This window comes from Dendrobates tinctorius, unplaced genomic scaffold (assembly GCF_039654945.1).
Source record: "Dendrobates tinctorius isolate UK_male_01 unplaced genomic scaffold, ASM3965494v1 ptg000145l, whole genome shotgun sequence".
Classification (NCBI taxonomy): domain Eukaryota; kingdom Metazoa; phylum Chordata; class Amphibia; order Anura; family Dendrobatidae; genus Dendrobates; species Dendrobates tinctorius.
Window position 1 is genome coordinate 16,566,191 of NW_027361812.1, and position 22,576 is coordinate 16,588,766.

Genomic DNA, 22,576 nt, shown 5'->3' on the forward strand with positions numbered 1-22,576 from the left:
TAGTCAAATCTTCATTAACATTCTGGATCCTGCGCGTAAGGAGACTGATTCCAAAATAATTTTGCATTGAACGTGGCGCTAATAGGCATCGCTGACACAGACACGTTGGTTTTATGAAGTTGATGACATTCTGTGTAATAATCCCCTACTCAGCACATCATTCATATCATTCATTGTCTTTATTGTTTGCTTAATTTGCTCTCTTCCTGAGACCTTGAAATGCCAGGCTCATGTGAGATAAAATAGAGCAGTATCCACATATTAATCCCATAATTACCCAGCAGCCAGCGTGTGTATTACACCCATAGATCACACTGTGTTTACAATACTTGTGGGTTACATAGAGGCAATGGTAAGTTACAAATTGCTACTATTATCTGCTCATTGTGATCCTTCCATCCCCTTGGCTATTGGCCAGCAGCTAGTCACATGTCCCTCTGCCAGCAGCTCAGGTTTCTGCTCTGTGCTCTGCTGCTGCCTGGTTGCCCAGCTCTCAGGCTGTAGTGTCCAGAGAGATCAGTGCACCACTGCCAGGATGGGCACATGCACCCCAGCACCCAGCAGAGGCAAGGAACCTTACCAACCAGGTCCTACACCCAGAAGACCTCAGAGCCCACCACAGCACAATGCACAGCAGAGGCAGGACACCATCAGCTGAGCTGCAAACACTCAACTAGGAGCTGGCATCTACTGAACTTACATTGGCTTCCTAGTGGCCAGTCCTAAAAGTAGACTTCACATGCGTTGTCTCTCAAGAACCAACAACCTGAAGAAGAAGAAGCCACCTCACCATCCACACCAGGAGCTGTGTCTTGTCCACATTCAGAAGGTGCCTCTGTCCTTCACTTGAATAATGGGGAGCAATACACCAAGAAAGGTGCTTATGAGCAAGGAGAAAACACAATGGACACATCAGGTAAATGTTTATTATTTATAGTACATGTATCAACAATAGAAACTTGAATGACATAGTGTTCTGCATTGATGATATTGCTCCTGGCAGGGGAAGCAGCGTGTGATATACAACCAGCCCCACACACACAGCACAGCAATGCTCAGCCTAGACCAAAGTTAACCTTGTCACAGATATGATTACAGTGGGAATGGAACAAATAGGACTGAGTGATCTGATGAGCACTTCCATCTCCCTTTATGGCAGTAATGATGTTCAGCTTCATGGGTTAGATCTCTTTGTAGACAACAGTTTTAAATTGAAGTCTAGGAAGCATATGGAGATTGCTTTAACTCTCCAAGTGCCAGACAAAACACACAGCTCTTGTGTTTAGTTGTTTCAGAACCTCAGTGTAGATCATCAGTGACATTTCTTATAATGTTTGCGTGGGTGACTGCTGTTCCAGAAAAGTTTGTGTGTGTGTTAGTAATCTCCTCCAGCAGGGTGCATTTTGTTAATCCTGTGTAATCCTTTGTAAAGTGATTCTCTGTAAACTGTGAGATGTTTGCAAAACTAGGGGATTACAAGGCATCATTAGCCATAATTCACATGCTAATGACCTCACTAGACACAATAGGATTGTCCCTGTGATCATTTGGTACTTCAGTTAATTACAGCCTGGTATACAGAAGCTTTAGCCCAGCAGGGCCCCCCATCATCACTACTGTGCTGTGTACTGTAACATCACCTGCCCTGGAATGAATACTGGAAATCTATTTTTCTATCTATCTATCTATCTATCTATCTATCTATCATCTATCCATATCTATCTATTTATCTATCTTTATTTATCTATCTATTTATCTATCTCTGCATCAATCAATCAATCTATCTATCTCTCTCAATCTGTCTATCTCTGTATCTATCTATCTAGAAAAAAAAGGAAACAGCACAGTACTTAGCTTCGGGTGCACGGCCCCTGGCAGAAAGCTTGAGAAAGGCTCAGTTAAGCTGAAACGTTGCCTTGATATGTGGGCTGAATAAAACTCACCTACCACTTTGAAAAAAGTTGCTATGGAGTGCTGCCTTTTTTTGGAATGAATATCTATCTATCTCTGTATCTATATATCTATTATCTATCTATGTCTCTATCTATTATCTGTCTATCAATCAACGTGGATATATAATTTTTCTATTTCTCTCATTATGTATATGCCATTGCACAGTGCCAAAACTGCACCAATGAAGGCCAACACTGTGGCCAATTTAATTGTATGCATAGACTAGAACAAGCTTAACTGACTTTGAATTGGATATTGCATGTGGGTCTACAAGTGACAGCATAGTATGTTAGCTCCCCATCTATCATTGCAAAATACAGTTTAGGCCACAACTGGCTGCTTGTTTTTAAAGAAGTACACTGTAACTAAATTACAAGATGCTTAGAGTTATAATTTTACATTATTTAAAACATTTAGGAAGACACAGGAGCATAAGGAAAACCAATACACCCATAATCCGACAAGCCTACAGCCTGCAATGATCCTCGGTCTACTGAACCACAGCAAGACCTGCTCTACCCTCTCCTACTGTATCCTCACCCATACCTGTAGACTGTGAGCCCTCGCGGGCAGGGTCCCCTCTCCTTATGTACTTGTGTGTCCTTTGTCTTACACATGTTTATTATACTTGTCTATATTTCCCCTTTTCACATGTAAAACGCCATGGAATAAATGGCGCTATATAAATGCATAATAATAATAATAATAATAATAATAATCTAAGATAATGAATAAGGAAATATGTCATCATAAAAGTGCTAAAAGCAAACCAAAAACTCATTTTCAAAGCAGCAGTATAGTACTTTAGTATATACAAGGCAAGTAAAAATTAAAGAACCAAAAATGTATCTGTACAACCAGGGGCGTAACTATAATAGATCTAGGGGTTGCAATCACACCTGAGCCCTGGATAGTAGTGGAGCCCCAAAGGTCCCTTTGCCCTATATGAAAAGACTATACAGTTGTGGCCAAAAATATTGACACCCCCTGCAATTCTGTCAGATAATACTCAGTTTCTTCCTGAAAATGATTGTAATCACAAATTCTTTGGTATTATTATCTTCATTTAATTTGTCTTAAATGAAAAAACACAAAAGAGAATAAAGCAAAAAGCAAAACATTGATCATTTCACACAAAACTCCAAAAATGGGCCAGACAGAAGTATTGGCACCCTCAGCCTAATACTTGGTTGCACAACCTTTAGCCAAAATATCTGTGACCAACCACTTCCGGTAACCATCAATGAGTTTCTTACAATGCTTTGCTGGAATTTTAGTCCATTCTTCTTTGGCAAACTGCTCCAGGCCCCTGATATTTGAAGGGTGCCTTCTCCAAACTGCCATTTTTAGATCTCTCCACAGGGGTTCTATGGGATTCAGGTCTGGACTCATTGCTGGCCACCTTAGAAGTCTCCAGTGCTTTCTCTCAAACCATTTTCTAGTGCTTTTTGAAGTGTGTTTTGGGTCATTGTCCTGCTGGAAGACCCATGACCTCTGAGGGAGACCCAGCTTTCTCACACTGGGCCCTACATTATGCTGAAAAATTTGTTGGTAGTCTTCAGACTTCATAATGCCATGCACATGGTCAAGCAGTCCAGTGCCAGAGGCAGCAAAGCAACCCCAAAACATCAGGGAACCTCCGCCATGTTTGACTGTAGGGACCGTGTTCTTTTCTTTGAATGCCTCTTTTTTTTTCTCCTGTAAACTCTATGTTGATGCCTTTGCCCAGAAAGCTCTACTTTTGTCTCATCTGACCAGAGAACATTCTTCCAAAACATTTTAGGCTTTTTCAGGTAAGTTTTGGCAAACTCCAGCCTGGCTTTTTTATGTCTCGGGGTAAGAAGTGGGGTCTTCCTGGGTCTCCTACCATACAGTCCCTTTTCATTCAGACGCCGACGGATAGTACGGGTTGACACTGTTGTACCCTCGGACTGCAGGGCAGCTTGAACTTGTTTGGATGTTAGTCGAGGTTCTTTATCCAACATCCGCACAATCTTGCATTGAAATCTCTTGTCAATTTTTCTTTTCCGTCCACATCTAGGGAGGTTAGCCACAGTGCCATGGGCTTTAAACTTCTTGATGGCACTGCGCACGGTAGATACAGGAAGATTCAGGTCTTTGGAGATGGACTTGTAGCCTTGAGATTGCTCATGCTTCCTCACAATTTGGTTTCTCAAGTCCTCAGACAGTTCTTTGGTCTTCTTTCTTTTCTCCATGCTCAATGTGGTACACACAAGGACACAGGACAGAGGTTGAGTCAACTTCAATCCATGTCAACTGGCTGCAAGTGTGATTTAGTTATTGCCAACACCTGTTAGGTGCCACAGGTAAGTTACAGGTGCTGTTAATTACACAAATTAGAGAAGCATCACTTGATTTTTCGAGCAGTGCCAATACTTTTGTCCACCCTCTTTTTTATGTTTGGTGTGGAATTATATCCAATTTGGCTTTAGGACAATTCTTTTTGTGTTTTTTCATTTAAGACAAATTAAATGATGATAATAATAACAAAAAATTTGTGTTTGCAATCATTTTCAGGAAGAAACTGAGTATTATCTGACAGAATTGCAGGGGTGTCAATACTTTTGGCCACAACTGTAACTATTAAAGACGTGTTAATTAAGGAGATTTTGCACAAGCTTCAATTTACGCCACTATGTAAAGCACTTAAAAACTTTTTAAGTTGCCTACAAGATAACAGAGACGTCTTAGTTATAAACATTGCTAGGCAGGTGCATATAGAAGACTAGTTGGTAGGTTGGTTGTTCACAGGGGGCAAATGCTTATTTAGCTTCCCCATCCCTTATTAAAATGCCACCCAGTGGCACCCAGCACCTGGTGTCACAGCCCCTCATTCATTTATACAGCAGCCAATACTAGAGGGGCAGACCATGACAATAGAGAAAACCTGGTGAACATTCTCTTCCAAAGTGGCCCAGCAGTCCCCAGACTATATAAATAGAGGCACATATCAGAAATCTGTGTGTACAGGACCAGGCATGCAGGAAGGCTGTGACTGTGGAGGATTAACCCCCTGCCATTCGCTAAGTGCTAAGAATTAAGTGATTCTGCTAATTAGTTCTTGGGATTAGAAAGTAAATGTAGGAAAAGATAAGGGAAAGATTAGTTCTACAGATGCCTACAGGCTGTATGTAATCAATAAAACATAAGTACATTATTTCATAAAGTGATTTACAACTACTGTGCCCCTTCCAACTCTCAGCTGATATCAGCCAGAAGATCCTCTTCAGGCTCCTGCAGACTCGCACTGCTTCTCAAGGGAAACCCTGTCAAAGAATTGTATGTGGACACTTTTTCTTGTTGATGGGCGCTCATAATCCACAAACCACACCGTAAAATATCCTCATCATTTATTATGATGTTCTCTTATAGTGTATTACATTTTGGGCCAAGTTTTTATTTGCACATGAAAGTTTGTCAACTACGTTACCATTTGTAAAATCACAACACATGCGTGAAGCATGGTGGTAAACCTACCGGTAAGTGGTTTGTTCCTTCTGTCTCCTGAAGCTTGCAAACATCTTGTCATAAATCATAAAGTTATGTGCAAAACTGGAAAAAAGAGTGATAGCTATAAAATGTACTATGAAGAACAAATCAAGTACATCCGTATTGTGAAACTGAAATATTGCAAAAGTTTCCGACTTTAGAGAATATTCTGCCAGTTCAACTAAGTTCTGAAAAGTGGTTGGAATGGACAAATGTCATATACACCATAAAAGTGGTGTAAACTAAGGCAGGAATGTTCTCCTGTCCAGTTTATGACATGAGTAGTGTTGAGCATTCCGATACCGCAAGTATCGGGTATCGGCCGATACTTGCTGTATCGGAATTCCGATACCGACTTCCGATATTTTTTCAATATCGGAATTCGGCATCGGAATCGGAAGTTCAGTTGATTGACGGCCTGACGTCATCATGATGCGCGGTGTGTGCGCATCATGATGCGCCGTCATTTCGGGCCTTCCGGGGGTCTCTGCCGGCCTGCCGGGGGGCTGTGCCGGCCTGCCGGGGGGCTGTGTGGACTGCCCGGGGTCTCTGCCGGCCTGCCGGGGGGCTGTGCCGGCCTGCCGGTGGTCTGTGCACCCTGTGGGGGTCTGTACCGGCCTGCCGGGGGGCTGTGCCGGCCTGCCGGGGGGCTGTGCTGATGTCCGGGGGTCTGTGCAAGCATCGTCCGATGGGACTACAAGTCCCATCGGGCGATGCCTGCTACCATGACAGTGATTGACACATTAGCCAATGATGGGACAGTAGTAGTCCCATCATCCGGCTAATGTGTTAAATGTTAAAAAAAAAAAAAAAAATACTACATACATACTACATGCATGCTACATACATACTACATGCTACATACATACTACATATATACTACATACATACTACATACATGCTACATACATACTACATGCATGCTACATACATACTACATGCTACATACATACTACATGCATGCTACATACATACTACATATATACTACATACATACTACATACATGCTACATACATACTGCATGCTACATACATACTACATACATACTACATGCATGCTACATACATACTACATATATACTACATGCATGCTACATACATACTACATGCTACATACATACTACATATATACTACATACATACTACATACATGCTACATACATACTGCATGCTACATACATACTACATGCTACATACATACCACATACATACTACATACATACTACATGCTACATACATACTACATATATACTACATGCATGCTACATACATACTACATGCTACATACATACCACATACATACTACATACATGCTACATATATACTACATGCATGCTACATACATACTACATATATACTACATGCATGCTACATACATACTACATGCTACATGCATGCTACATACATACTACATACATACTACATGCTACATACATACCACATATATACTACATACATACAATACATTCATACAATACATACATAGACATACAGTACATATAACATAGAGTAACATACTTACCAATACTTGTCACATTGTTCCCCGAAGCCATTGTCTTTCCGGAATAAATATTAACATAACAAACCACAAAAATACTCACCCACGATCCGAAGCAGTCCACGAGTGTGTCCCACGACGATCTTGGGTAGAGAACTGCAGCATCAGATGATGCTGCCGTTCTCTATGGGCTGCAGGAATCCAATGACGGAAGGTAGGTATCCTTCCGCACTGTATTCCTCCGCCACTTAAAAAAAAAAAAGTCCCTAGTCTCACTTTATGCCATTGCTGCGTGGGAATTTCCCACACAGCAATGGCATAAAGTGAGACTAGGGACTTTTTTTTTTTTTAAGTGGCGGAGGAATACAGTGCGGAAGGATACCTACCTTCCGTCATTGGATTCCTGCAGCCCGTAGAGAACGGCAGCATCATCTGATGCTGCCGTTCTCTACCCAAGATCGTCGTGGGACACACTCGTGGACTGCTTCGGATCGTGGGTGAGTATTTTTGTGGTTTGTTATGTTAATATTTATTCCGGAAAGACAATGGCTTCGGGGAACAATGTGACAAGTATTGGTAAGTATGTTACTCTATGTTATATGTACTGTATGTCTATGTATGTATTGTATGAATGTATTGTATGTATGTAGTATATATGTGGTATGTATGTAGCATGTAGTATGTATGTAGTATGTATGTAGCATGCATGTAGCATGTAGTATGTATGTAGCATGCATGTAGTATATATGTAGTATGTATGTAGCATGTAGTATGTATGTAGCATGCATGTAGTATATATGTAGTATGTATGTAGCATGTAGTATGTATGTAGCATGCATGTAGTATATATGTAGTATGTATGTAGCATGTAGTATGTATGTAGCATGCATGTAGTATGTATGTAGCATGCATGTAGTATGTATATGGTATGTATGTAGCATGTAGTATGTATGTAGCATGCATGTAGTATATATGTGTTATGTATGTAGCATGCATGTAGCATGCATGTAGTATGTATGTAGTATGTATGTAGTATATATGTAGTATGTATGTAGCATGTAGTATGTATGTAGTATGTATGTAGCATGCATGTAGCATGCAGTATGTATGTAGCATGCATGTAGTATATATGTAGTATGTATGTAGCATGTAGTATGTAGCATGCATGTAGTATATATGTAGTATGTAGCATGTAGTATGTATGTAGCATGCATGTAGTATATATGTGTTATGTATGTAGCATGTAGCATGCATGTAGCATGCATGTAGTATGTATGTAGTATATATGTGGTATGTATGTAGCATGCAGTATGTATGTAGCATGCATGTAGTATATATGTAGTATGTATGTTGCATGTAGTATGAATGTAGCATGTATGTAGTATGTAGTATGAATGTAGCATGTATGTAGTATGCATGTTGTATGTATGTAGCATGTAATTTTTTTTTTTTTTTTTACATTTAACACATTAGCCGGATGATGGGACTACTACTGTCCCATCATTGGCTAATGTGTCAATCACTGTCATGGTAGCAGGCATCGCCCGATGGGACTTGTAGTCCCATCGGACGATGCCTGCACAGACCCCCGGAGCCTGCACAGACCACCGGCAGGCCGGCACAGCCCCCCGGCAGGCCGGCACAGCCCCCCGGCAGGCCGGCACAGCCCCCCGGAGCCTGCACAGCCCCCCGGCAGGCCGGCACAGCCCCCCGGCAGGCCGGCACAGCCCCCCGGAGCCTGCACAGACCACCGGCAGGCCGGCACAGACCACCGGAGCCTGCACAGACCCCCTGGCAGGCCGGCACAGCCCCCCGAAAGGCCCGTACAGACCCCAGAGAGGCTGTACAAGGGCAGGAAAGGGTTTTTCTTATTCCGATACCGGAAGTCCCATAGACTTGAATGGGACTTCCGGTATCGGAATCGGCGATACCGATACTTTTTTTAAAGATCGGCCGATACCATCCGATACGATACTTTGAAGTATCGGACGGTATCGCTCAACTCTAGACATGAGTACATTTCTGATGCTGGCATGTGGTAGCAGAAAGATGTGCCCACCACTCAATGAATTTGTAGAATCTTATTCCAGCACCTCCAGTGTTGAGAATCACTGAACGTAGTGTTCATGTTCGCTGAGCCCAGTGATTGGTTCCAGTGGTGACATGGTGAAGTCATGACATGACCAATGCTGCCTGTCAACAAGCACCTCCATATACAGCTCTTTGTTTATTGTGAACCAAATAGGTTTCATCTGAAGTCCCAGGGCTACAAGTACCGAGTGTCATTTACAATACTGGTGTCTTTTTCTATGGAAAAAAGTATTTTCATCCCCAAGAAAAACTAAAAAAAAAAAAAAAATAGTCATAGCCTAGAGAGTTTTATTTCTTTCGTGTGTATTGGAACAACACAAAAAAACTGAGAAAAGAAGGCAATCTCGACATAATTTCACACAAAACCTCAAAAATGGGCTCGACAAAATTGGTGGCACTCTCAACTTATTATTTGGTTGCACACCCCTTTGGAATAACTGCAATCAAACGCTTCCTATAACCATCAGTAAGCTTCTTACACCTCTCAGCTGAAATTTTGCACTGCTCTTCTTTTGTAAACTGCTCCAGGTCTCTCATATTTGAAGGGTGCTTTCTCCCAACAACAAGTTTAAGCTCTCTCCACAGTTGTTCAATGGGATTTAGATCTGGACTCATTAGTGGCCACTTCAGAACTCTCCAGCGCTTTGTTTCCATCCATTTCTGGGTGTTTCTTGAAGTATGTTTGTGGTCATTGTCCTCTTGGAAGACTCTTGACGTATGCAAACCCAGCTTTCTGCAGTCTAGCTTTTTTATGTCTTTATGTCAGTAGTGGGGTCCTCCTGAGTCTCCTGCCATAGCATTTCATTTCATTCAAAAATTGATGGATAGTTCGCGCTGACACTCATGCACTTTGAGGCTGCTAGACAGCTTGAACTTCTTTGGAACTTGTTCGGACTATCCTGTGTTGCAACCTTTCATCAATTGTTCTCCCTCGTCCACATCCAGGGAGATTGGCTACATTGATATGGGTTTTAAACATATTGATTATGTTAGCACCATGGACAAAGGAACATCAATATTTCTGGAGATGGACTTGCAACCTTGAGATCTCTATATATATATAAAAGTGAATGTATGTATGTGTGTGTGTGTATCACCAACCAATCACGAAGCATCTTTCATTTTTTCATTTTACCAAAGCTGTTCAAAAGAAGCTAAGCTGTGATTGGTTGCTATGAGCAACAGTTTTCCTTGCAACCAATCACTAAGCATTCCTCATTTCACCAGAGCTGGTTAAAAGAAGCTGAGCTGTGACTGGTTGCTATGAGCAAGTTTTCCCACTTGACAACACCTCAGCAGACACTGACATGGTGGGAGAAATCTAGCATCTTTGGGAACATAAGCTCCCAGCCATTGTCTGCCCCCCTGAAAGGAGCAGAGAGCACATGACAGAAATGAATCCTCCCCTCCCTGCCCATATCCCCATCACACATCCTCCATCCCATAGGCACATCTTCCCTCTTAAAGGGATCATTGGTATGGAAGTCAGAGCAAATCCATCCAGGGCTTTGGTTTTGACCCCAGGCCTCTCTTAAAGGGATCCCTGGTATGGAAGTTAGGACCGTTCCACTCAGCTCTGTGGTTCTGACCCCACGGTCTCTTAAAGGGATCATTGGTATGGAAGTTAGGGCAAATCCACTCTGCACTTTGGTACTGACCCCAGGCCTTTCTTAAAGGGATCTCCGGTATGGAAGTCAGGGAAAGTCCATTCAGCGCTTTGGTTCTGACCCCAGGCCTCTCTTAAAGGGATCACTGGTATGGAAGTTAAGACCGTTCCACTCAGCTCTGTGGTTCTGACCCAAGGGTCTCTTAAAGGGATCATTGGTATGGAAGTTAGGACAAATTCACTCTGCGCTTTGGTACTGACCCCAGGCTTTTCTTAAAGGGATCTCCAGTATGGAAGTTAGGGCAAATCCACTCTGCGCTTTGGTACTGACCCTAGGCTCTCTTAAAGGGATCTCTGGTATGGAAGTTAGGGCAAATCCTTCAATGCTTTGATTCTGACCCCGGGGTTCTATTAAAGGGAACATTGGTATGCAAGTCACGGCAAATCCACTCAGCGCTCTGGTTCTGATCCCAGTCTCTCTTAAAGGGATCCCCGGTATGGAAGTGAGGGCAAATCCACTCTGTGCTTTTGTACTGACCCCAGGCCTCTCTTAAAGGGATCTCTGATATGGAAGTTATGGTAAATCCCTCAGCACTCTGATTCTCACCCCACGCTTCTATTAAAGGGATCATTGGTATGGAAGTCAGGATAAATCCACTCAGCGCTCTGGTTCTGACCCCAGACCTCTCTTAAAGGGATCCCCGGTATGGAAGCTAGAACCGTTCCACTCATTGCTCTGGTTCTGATCCCAGGCTGACGGGATGATGTGGGATATTAAGGGGAGTAATCCGGTGGCTCTGGCTGACAGGATGATGTGGGATATTAGTGGTAGCAGTCCGGTAGCTTTGGCTGACGGGATGATGTGGGATATTAAGGGGAGTAATCTGGTGGCTCTGGCTGACAGGATGATGTGGGATATTAGTGGTAGCAGTCCGGTGACTCTGGCTAATGGGATGATGTGGGATATTAATGGTAGTAGTCCGGTGGCTCTGGCTGATGGGATGATGTGGGATATTAGGGGGAGTAGTCAAGTATCTAGGGATATTATAGTGAAAGTGGCTATGCGGAGTGGGCGGGGCTCTACACTCAGCTTTATATATATATATAGTCATTATATTTTGTTATAACTAACCGTAGTTAGTTACTCTGCCCGGGCAGCGCCGGGCTCTTCAGCTAGTTGTTGATATTGTTCAACAGTTTTGGTTATCAAGTCCTCAGACAGTTCTTTTCTCTTTCTGTTCTTCATGCTTAGCGAAGCACACACAGACACACAATGCAGAGCTTGAGTCAACTTTTCCCCTTTATATCTGGTTTTAGGTGTGATTTTCATATTGCCCACACCTGTTACTTGCCACAGGTGAGTTTGAATGAGCAAGTTGTTTATGGTTAACTTAATATATAACAATATTTCAAAAGCATCACAGGAAAAGATACAACCTTACTAACACCAGGTCAGATTAACATTGCACTAGAACAGTGTTTCCCAAACTCCAGTCCTCGAGGACCCCAACAGGTCAAGTTTTCAGGATTTCCATAGTGTTACACATGTGAGAGAATGCCTGATGCCTTGATGATACTTCCATCACCTGTGAAATACTAAGGAAATCCTGAAAACATGACCTGCACTAGAAGGATGCAGCAGACCCCCGTGATAAAGACGGGGGTAGCACAGGTGCAAAATACTGATGCAGACAGTCATTCACAAACCTACCAATTCATGGAGGGGGTAATAATGTATTCATCAGTGTAGAACCTTGTGCTTAATTCCACAAAATGTAATTTGCGGTGAAGAAATTTGTATGGTATAGTATATCTTTTTCCTATGAGAATCCAAAACAGACATAGGCTTATATATTAGAGACTGTCAGCAATCTATAGATCAACACTTACTAGAGGTTAAGTATATGGTTAATCATGTTGTCTCTGTTGTGTGCGTGCTTTAGAAATTAGAGCCTTACAGGCAATACTTTATATATTTTCCAATTATCCCAAATGCAAATCCCCACTTTTCAAATACTTTCATCCCTAAGTCATTTAGCCTTCCAAGTCCTTGAGTTCTTTGCATTATGAAAAGCTTCAATAACGTCCCAAGCTACGAGCCACAATTGCTTCACACATCTCTTGATCCAAAAGGATTTATTCTGCTACTTCCTCACAAATAATTCTACTAGGAAAATATTACCCTGCGTATATGTCCCAGTAGACCAGTTTCAGTATGGAAATTTAGCCTGCAATTATATTTATCTATATGCTACTTAATTTGAGGATGGTGTTAAATAACACATTCTGGTGCCCTGCTGTGAGCTAGGAAAACATTGCTGCTATAAACAGTTCGCCTTACACGTTTCTCTAGGCTGTAAATCTTCATTTTTCATCAGACCTTTACTTTAAAATCCCCAGTTACTTTATTAGATTAACACCTCTACTGTCAGGGGTACCAGTATGTGTTACTGTGTGTATCATAAAGGGCTAGAGCTGCCAAATATGCAGATGATTCAATATTGCTTACATATATTTTATTTGCAAAAAATGTTCTACAATATCCCATGTAAGTCACAAGGCGCCCACTGCTAGCTTACCCAAACTGCTCCACTAAATAATATTCAGAATATAACCCTGTTGAAAAAGTAAAAAATAAAAAAGGTTCCTGTGTTCATTTTCAGATTCAGGCGGCTCTTGTACCCATCTGCTAACGAAATGTAACCCAGACTGTTATTTTCTGATCCATATTTTTTTCCACAGGAACTAGATGCTCAGCCCCATGGCAAGCCACAAAGAAATGTCCTACAGAAACATTTTCTACTTCATTGAATTCTCGAAAACTTTTGACAGAGAGCATCTTGGCATCTGAACAGGATATTGGATAAATAACATTGCCTATTTGGCACATCATCTTTCATGACTTTCCATTTCCGATCAAATCCTTCTAGTCATATTATCTTTGTCTACATTGTGGTCAAGTGTCTTGGTTGTAGTGACAACGCTAAGCAATCTCCATTTGTTGGCCATTCTATCGAATTTCGAATTCTTCAGGATGATAACATTAAGCCATTTGTTTGTAAATTAAGGAATGGGACCTATAAGAAATGCAGACTTTATTTTAAAGGATTGGCCGCCTCTAGTGAAGTCTTGGGCGTGCGGATTCAGGTCTGACTCCTGATCCAGCTGGCAACACAAGTCTTCAATTTCCAGTCAACTGCTGACTAGAGTTGACTCCTAACCCTTCAGAAACTCCAGGACAGTCCATAAAAATAGGGCACTTTGTTGTCTGTCTTTGAAGTTGAAGAAACATGAAGATTATTTTGACTGTAATTATGATCATTTTATAGTTTACAATGATCTACATTTCAGAACTAGGTCTATAGACATGTATCACTTATCATAATGATTTATTATGGTTTTCCAATGTGTCCACAAAATAATCTTTTCTGTCCATGATTTTTTAATAAGCTGCCCATAAAAAATAAAAAAGTCAAGTTGGCAACCCTGACTTCTGGTGACGTGACGACTTCTGGAGCCGGCAAGAGTAGTCACATTCTAACGGCGTGTGCATTATCTTAGGATTTGGCAAGCTGCGGTGCTTCCCAAAGAGGTCACCAGTGGTGGAAAATTTCTAAGTTGCAGCATTTAATAATTCTCTCATCATCTGAAGATTTCCCCTTTGCTGATAATATGGATTGTTATAGTAATAGAGTCTGACAACTAGGTCCTCCAGATTTCCTTGTCATAGTAGAATTGCATGGCTGATTTTATGCCTGCTGTCTTGTAAGATAGCTTGGAGCTAGTAATGTCCCGCTTCTTGGCTCACTAGTCATGGTGGATTTGCTGACTAATGTGCAGGGTATTTTCTCATAAGGAGTAGAAATAATGGGTTGCCCTCCCAGGGCCGTGGCGTACTCGGTACCGGGCCCGATGAGCTTCACTGGGAGATGTCACAGCAGCTGGGACCCGGCCCATGGCGCCCATTGTAAAAGGGGGAATGTTCAGTGTGCTTTTGGTGATTAGAATGAATGAGTCATGACGCCACCTGTGGTGTTCGGCAATGAAGGTGTTAAGCCGACGCTGCAGACAGATCCTCTGGGACAGATGGTGTGGTGCAGCAGTGATGTTATAGCCCTCCACAGGCAGGGCTTTAGTCCCAGGGCAGTGTAGGTGAAGTGACACTTAGATGGTGTAGTGTTGGGCGCAGGGGATGTAGCAGTGCTGGGCAGGTTGACGCAGGAATAAGTGGAGGACACCAGGGCATGTAGTTACAAAGCTTTACTCACAGTCTGTTGTGGCACCAGAGCCTGCATCCGTGCCGTGTCCTCCGGGTCAGGAGCTCAGCCAACTTCCAGGCAAGATGAAGCACTCCTTTCCAACACTCCGCCAACATATGTGCCTTTTCTAAACGTCTCCCTCTTAGCGCCTTTAGTGAAGTACTCACAGTACTGAGTTACACTGGAGTTCCTCCTGTCAGATGTTCCTATGAACTCTACTTGTTCGGCAGACAGCTGTCGCCAACTTCGGGGACTCCTTACTACCTAGTTCCGGCTCACTATCGTTGCTGTTGTGCCCCCAAGTCTGGTGTGGGAATAAAGCGGTGACAGCTTCTATTCCTCCGGTGTCTGCTGCAGGACCATTAGTATCCATACAACCTCGGGGACCGGACCCCGGCCTTGTGCTTAGAACTTGAGAAGGGTTTTCCTCTAACCCTGATCCTTGGTTCTCTTCCTCGCCTCACGTTCTGTACTAATTCTTTCCTTCTTATGGAGAGTCAGGCTTTCTATTCAAGTTCCTTTCCTGTGCCAGCGGACCCAGATCACTGAGGTCGGCTGCAGCACTTCCTTCATCCATCCCTCTCAGGGGATCTCCTTTCACGGACTGACCTCGTCTGACTCCTGTGACTAACTAACTAACTCCTATCCTCTTCCCGCTCTTTTAGTGCAAACTAAACTCCACCCACCTCCCAGCACGCTTCATGTTCCAAGCAGGGAGCCACCAAAGGGTGCTTTGCTACACTACTATGTTGTGCGGGATGCAGGTGTTGGAGTGTGGTCAGATGTCTCCACCTTACCTGGATGGTGGGGCACCACACCTCAGGAGGAGGTGCAGTACGTCTGTGGCGACTGAACCCTCAGGGGCACCACAATAGCACCCAATAGATCTCTTTTATAACGATCTCTACTAAATGCCTTAATATAACGTAAACCAACTCATGTCTGACTATGGTCCGAAAACTTCAAAATGGGTTGTCTAGCCAAACAACCAAACAAATCATTGCCTATAAGCTAGTCATTTATGTAACTCCCTTATGTTAATTTACTCGAGGTTCCTCAATCTTTTGATCCTGGGTCTTGTTAGCTTCGCTTCCCAGTGGTTGAGCCAGCCCCCTTCCTTGTCATGACTGATGCGAAGACAGAGAAACTGGCTCAGGCTGTGAAGCTAGCAGTCAGCTGTCCCCCTTCAAACACTGTGCCGGTCCTGTGCTGACACAGGAAATATCGCCTTGTGTTGAGAACAGATGGGATGTGAATCTGAACAAAGGGGCTACCAGAAGATCAGGCATGTGACAAAACCGAACTATATTAGTTACACTAATAAGAAACTTTGTATATGTTATCAGAGAAATCTGCTTCTTTCTCCGCCAGGACTGATCTTTCATTCTCAAAATTCTTCATTCACAGTTAAAATCTGTATTCAGTACAAAAACACTTTCCCATTACTGTGATTGGAGATGGCAGTTAGTGCTCATAAAGTTCTATGGAGAGGGGAGGAGGACGGAATTGGTGGCAGATACCTCCATTCTGCTGCCAGGTCTCCTGTATTGATAGTAAGGGCTCGCTCACATGATTGTATAACACGGCCGAGTGCTATGTGATGATTTATCGGATAGCACTTGGACCAATGTTATACTATGGGGAAAGTGCAGATCTGCAATTATTTTCGTATGCTGATTCAGAATGAAAAGTAAAGCGTAGCATGCTGCAAGTTACTGCACAAATCAGATCACGTTCACCCATTCAGGTCTATGGGTACGTGGAAAATGTTGGAATATACTAGGATGTCATCCCAGTGCAGTCCTAGTACCGCGGAGACTCAGACAATGGAGAAATGATGTTCTACGTCTTCTCCGCACCTGTGATGATAACTTTCATAACTTATTGAACGTACATATCTAAATTCTCATGTTTTTTTTCCTCTTCCTTTTGTGATTCACCCGGTTTAGGTTCAGCTTGACGTCAAAATGACAACCAGACGAGTGACTGATCTGGTGACGTAGTTGTGTTACCTCGCAGATTCTGTACCGCAGCCACGTAAAGCCCGGATCTGAGATCCGGAACAACATGAGGACAAGAGCAGACCTGAAGGGGATGGACAGGACTGAGATGGCTCCCCAAATCCTATTCCTCCCTTACCCTGTGTCCTGGGAGGACCATCAGGGTAATCGTCCCCAATTTCCATCACGGAGTGATTATCTGTAACACTGGTAGGTGTCGCTGTAAAGCACAATGTCGCCGTGCAGCGGTACATATCACAGTGCCATTGTGATGTGTGACGGCTTAGTGCTGTGAGCAGAAGGCAGCCATTACCACAGGGTACAATCCAAATGGCTTTAAACCAAAGACAGAGCCGTTATCAAGCTGCGATGCTGTAACTGCTACCGGGAGCGGATCTTGTCCTACATCTGCGCACACCCATGGTGCACTTAGGCGTCTTCTCTTTGTCATGTCTAAATACCATTTCACCAATATAATTATATGTACAAGAAGTCCTCCATCACATTAACAAGGGGTCTAGTCCACCTACTTGTAGGCATTAAACCTAAGTTACAGTATATATACTGCAGAAAACAGCGAGTGCGTAGACGAGCTCCTACATCAATAATGCAAAACATTAAACTTGTGTCCTAAAAAACTCCTAAAAAAATCTCCTATATCTGCCTTCATTATAAGAGCGTTGCTAATTCTGCTGAAAGAGACAGACATTGGTGTGCACATCCAAGAGTTGCTTGGCCTGATATGTTTAAAGGGGTTGCTACATCTTCCAGAGTGGGTGCCCGCTTTTACAGTTACACAGTGGGAACCACCGCTCTTGAATTTCCATGATTTGTGAACCAATCTGTTAAATATCTCACCACTGGGGAGTCCTAACAGCGACTGCCGCTTCAGTCCCGTAGATTGGTGACAGCCATCATATATGACTCTGCTGCTTCATTCAATTGTGACCAAAGCTAGGAAGAACAGGGGCTTGGGACCCCAATTCTTGTGTTCAGAAGAGTACCCAGCAGTGGGACACCCACAGCGATCAGATATTTATGAGCTGTCGTTGTGGATAGGTTACTGGCTTGTGTGGCAGCATTAGTGTTAAAAAAACACAAGAAAGTGACAGCGCTCCTGATCGGTCTGGTTTAGATCCGATTGTGCTAATCATACTCGGATCAGAGTTTGATCATAGTGTGAATCAATTTTGTCGGATGTGGATAAGATGGGTAAAAAAGTCTCCATCTTCTCCATTATTTCCTAAAGGGGATGGACCACACTCAAATGTCATCCGAGTGCTGTCCGTTTTTTTTATGGACCCACCAACTTACATAGCCAAGTGAGTTCCGATTTACAGATGCAAATCGCACATGCTGTGAATTTTCCCTCAGACAGACTCGGTTTGAGTGCATGGCCCATAGAATAAAGTTGATCCGAGTTTGATTATATGGTTTGTTGGATTGCACTCAGACCGTAAATAGAGTAATCTGCATGAGGCCTTAGTATGAAACAGAATCAATTTGAATTTGACAGCTTTGACAGTTTTCTTCAAAAGCTCCAAAGCTTCCAAGATGCATGTAAGCTCTGACAACTCTTAAGGGCCTGTCACACTAAGCGATATCGATAGCAATATCGCTATAACGTCACTTGTTTTGTGACGTAGCAGCGATATTGCTAGTGATATCGCTATGTCTGATACTTACCTCCGACCGCACCCCCGCTGATTATCGCTGATCGCGCGAGAACAGCCTGGGCCGTTTCTCATCGTCAGCTTCCTGCTGGGCTTCCTGTGGTGCCAACGAGCGACGCGTGGACGCGGGCGGGAGGACGTCAGGATCGCCTCGTCTGACAGGTAAGTAGCGACCCCCGACCGCTGCTATGTCGCTGATGAGATCTGCCTGTGTGGCAGCTCACTAGCGACCACTTAGCGATGCACCAGCGATCCATATTGCTGGTGCATCGCTAAGTGTGACAGTACCCATAGGACTGCATCTAATACAAATCAATTTCTTTAACACGAACACAGCCTCAGTAATGTCAAAGTGACCTTCAAAGTTGCTTCAGCGTTTTATGGCCTTCTCTTATCTCTATGGCTAAGCTGTCAGCTGTGACGTCCTCTCACTATCCAGATTCACCACAAAATGGCTGCTGCATTCCCTGCTTCTGGCTTTTATCCAGGCTCTGGTGGTTCCTCCTGATTGGGAGTTCTACACTATATGATGTGATAGTTCCAGGGCATTGTGGAGAAGCCAATGTGTTAACACCTGAGGTCATATGTGCCTTCTATGACTAATGCAATCTTCTGTAATATGTACAACGAGGTTAGACATTTATGCAGATTAGCGCTAAGCAAATCACAAATTGTGCAAATTCCTAAAAAATTGGCTCTGATTTAATTTATAAAATACATTTGTTCATTTCTAATTGTCTTATATTAGATATTGAGGTATACATTTTCCTTTGAAGAGAATGAAGCTGAGCTTTGACACCAGACCCAGAACGTGGACAGATTCCCTTAATCTGATCTCTGAATCCCATTGCTATGTTTCTGGTGTGGACCTGTTTTTAAGATATGGTATTTGCAGTCCTTTGGAGCAATTCTTTATCTTTCATAAATATAAACAAATTGAATGGATCTGTTATTGGTGAAAAATGGTATTTTCTTGTGTTTTAGGTGGCGACATGAGCAGTCACAGTTTGCAGCCACTCGAGATGCTTCCCTATCACTGAAGAACATGTAAGTCTACATTGATCTTTTGCAATGAGTAATACCAATGGCCATGTGAGTGATGTGTTTCTTGACTATTTCTTCCTTTTACAGCTGATCTTGGCACGGACCCTTGTATGTGCCCAGAATGCTGAGCAGAAGATCCGGTGAAATCTGTTTTCATTGATCTGAATAGTGCAATGACATTGTAGAGAGGGCAGAATGTTACCGTCCCTTCACCCCCTGCTCCAGACCGGCAGGCAGCTGCCACCTCCTCCAGCACATGGTTTGTATGCTCTGGTTCTCCACTCGCTGGCGGTTTGATGATGCTATCATTCAGAAAGAGCAATGATGGGACCGCGCGCAATCAATGTTAGAACAGTCCACGATCAATGGGATTATCAAATGAGAGACATTGCTTACAAGTTTTGCAGCAGAGAGCAGCTCGTTATTCTGATGTGTCTTTGCAGCGTATAAGAAAAGAAACAAGGCAAGGACTGGATTAGAAGTGGCCACCAAATACCTGGACGCTGAAGATAATCATCCTACTGCTGCCGGCCAGTGATATCACTTATTAGACCAGGGCTGTAATTATAACATTTTACTGCAATAGGAAACAGGATTTATTGCTGTGATTCTTCTGCAGGTGTATAATAACAATAATCTTTATTTTTATATAGTGGTAACATATTCCGCAGCGCTTTACAGTTTGCACACATTACACTGGTCAACAGCATTTTTGGTGCCAAAGATATTTCATCGAATTTAGGGTATTTTTGGGGTGCTGATTCTGAATATGTCATCAGTTTTGCCAGATTGGCTCAAGTTTTTGAGATTTTTGGTATCTTATTTATAGCACTTGTTGGTAAATGCGACGCATCATCTCATTAATTTCTTTGGATTAGTACTTGAACTGAGCAGTTCTCAATATAGTTTTGTGTTAATTAGTGTTCTAAAAGTTTGTTCATAGCTTGATTTTTGCACTAACTTTATGTTGTTGTCTGTTTTCCAGTGAAAAGCATGAACTCATCATGAAGAAGTTGTCTTAACGATCCAGACTCATTCTGTTACATTTGTGGTGAATATACACTGCCAAAACATAGAAGAAACATAACACACTTCGTAAAAAAAGTGTATTTTGCCTATTTTGGGGTTATGCTTGGGGACCAAGACAAGTTTTGGGCACCACACATAGTGTGCAAAGCATGTATCGAATTATTACGAAAATGGAGCAAAGGACAAAGAAAAAGCTTCAAATTTGGTGTTCCAATGGTGTGGAGAGAGCCAAAAAATCATCATGATGACTGTTATTTATGGTAAACACAGGTACAGGCACATCTTCACAATGAGGGACAGGCCTTCTTGCAGATTCCATGTTACTCCCATTTTCGTTTCTTATGCTTATTGAATCCTTGCACTTGCACTGCACAGAAATAACAGTCATCATGATGATTTTTTGGCTCTCTCCACACCATTGGAACACCAAATTTGAAGCTTTTTCTTTGTCCTTTGCTCCATTTTCGTAATAATTCGATACATGCTTTGCACACTATGTGTGGTGCCCAAAACTTGTCTTGGTCCCCAAGCATAACCCCAAAATAGGCAAAATACACTTTTTTTACGAAGTGTGTTATGTTTCTTCTATGTTTTGGCAGTGTATATTCACCACAAATGTAACAGAATGAGTCTGGATCGTTAAGACAACTTCTTCATGATGAGTTCATGCTTTTCACTGGAAAACAGACAACAACATAAAGTTAGTGCAAAAATCAAGCTATGAACAAACTTTTAGAACACTAATTAACACAAAACTATATTGAGAACTGCTCAGTTCAAGTACTAATCCAAAGAAATTAATGAGATGATGCGTCGCATTTACCAACAAGTGCTATAAATAAGATACCAAAAATCTCAAAAACTTGAGCCAATCTGGCAAAACTGATGACATATTCAGAATCAGCACCCCAAAAATACCCCAAATTCATTAAAATATTTTGGACACCAGAAAAAAAATTTTTTTTCGTTGACCTTTATCAACACTGTCCCCGATGGGGCTCACAATCTAAATTCCCTATCAGTATGTCTTTGGAATGTGGGAGGAAACCGGAGTACCCGGAGGAAACCCACGCAAACACGGGGAGAACATACAAACTCCTTGCAGATGTTGTCCTTGGTGGGATTCCAACCCAGGACCCCAGCGTGCAAGGCTGCAGTGCTAACCACCGAGCTGCCCATATATACTGGTAAGGAAGAAGTCATCAATATATCTGTACAGGAAATGGTGATAGTGGACGTAGTATATACTTACAGAAGGGGATTGGGGTCATATTAAGGGGATTATAGGGTCTGAAAACCCTTCTCTATAGCATCAACAGTACTGAGAATTCACCATACTCCAATGTGGGATAGATACTGTTACTTACAGCCATGTGCATTGGGATTGTGAGGTGTCACAGCCCTGGTGACTACTTCTTAAAGAATTTGTCCCATGAACAAAATATATTTTAATAGATCTTGGAATAAACCTAAGTTCTGTATCCTATCTTTTGTGTCCCCCTGCCATGGAGCTGTGATATGATCAGACCATGTTCTTCCACTGTTAGGCACAGCCATTACAGCCAGGGTCGGACTGGCCCACTGGAGAACCGGGAGGAGGATGTCAGGATCGCCGCGTCTGAAAGGTGAGTATCGTCCGCTGTATCGCTGCTGCATCGCTGTGAGATCTTCCTGTTTGGCAGCTCACTAGCGATCATTTAGCGATGCACCAGCGATCCTGACCGGGTCATATCACGGGTCGGGATCACTGGTGCATCGCTAAATGTAAAGGGGCCTTTAGTCTTATCATGGTTACAGTTGCAAAGTGCTTGTAAAGACAAGCAACTTTGCAATTGACTTGTTATTAAAAATCTCTTCTGTTCTCAAGGATGGAGGGATTTTCAGTTCTGTTGTTTACAACTCGTTGCCTAGGT

General features: G+C 42.7%; 1 long non-coding RNA gene across 1 annotated transcript; it reads left to right on the forward strand.

Annotated features, from left to right (window-relative positions):
* The first annotated feature begins 389 nt into the window (after positions 1-389).
* Positions 390-20,322, forward strand: LOC141049540 (uncharacterized). Its single transcript, XR_012220381.1, has 3 exons — positions 390-916; positions 19,575-19,637; positions 19,722-20,322. It is a non-coding gene; the product is annotated as an uncharacterized lncRNA (long non-coding RNA).
* The last annotated feature ends 2,254 nt before the right edge of the window (positions 20,323-22,576 follow it).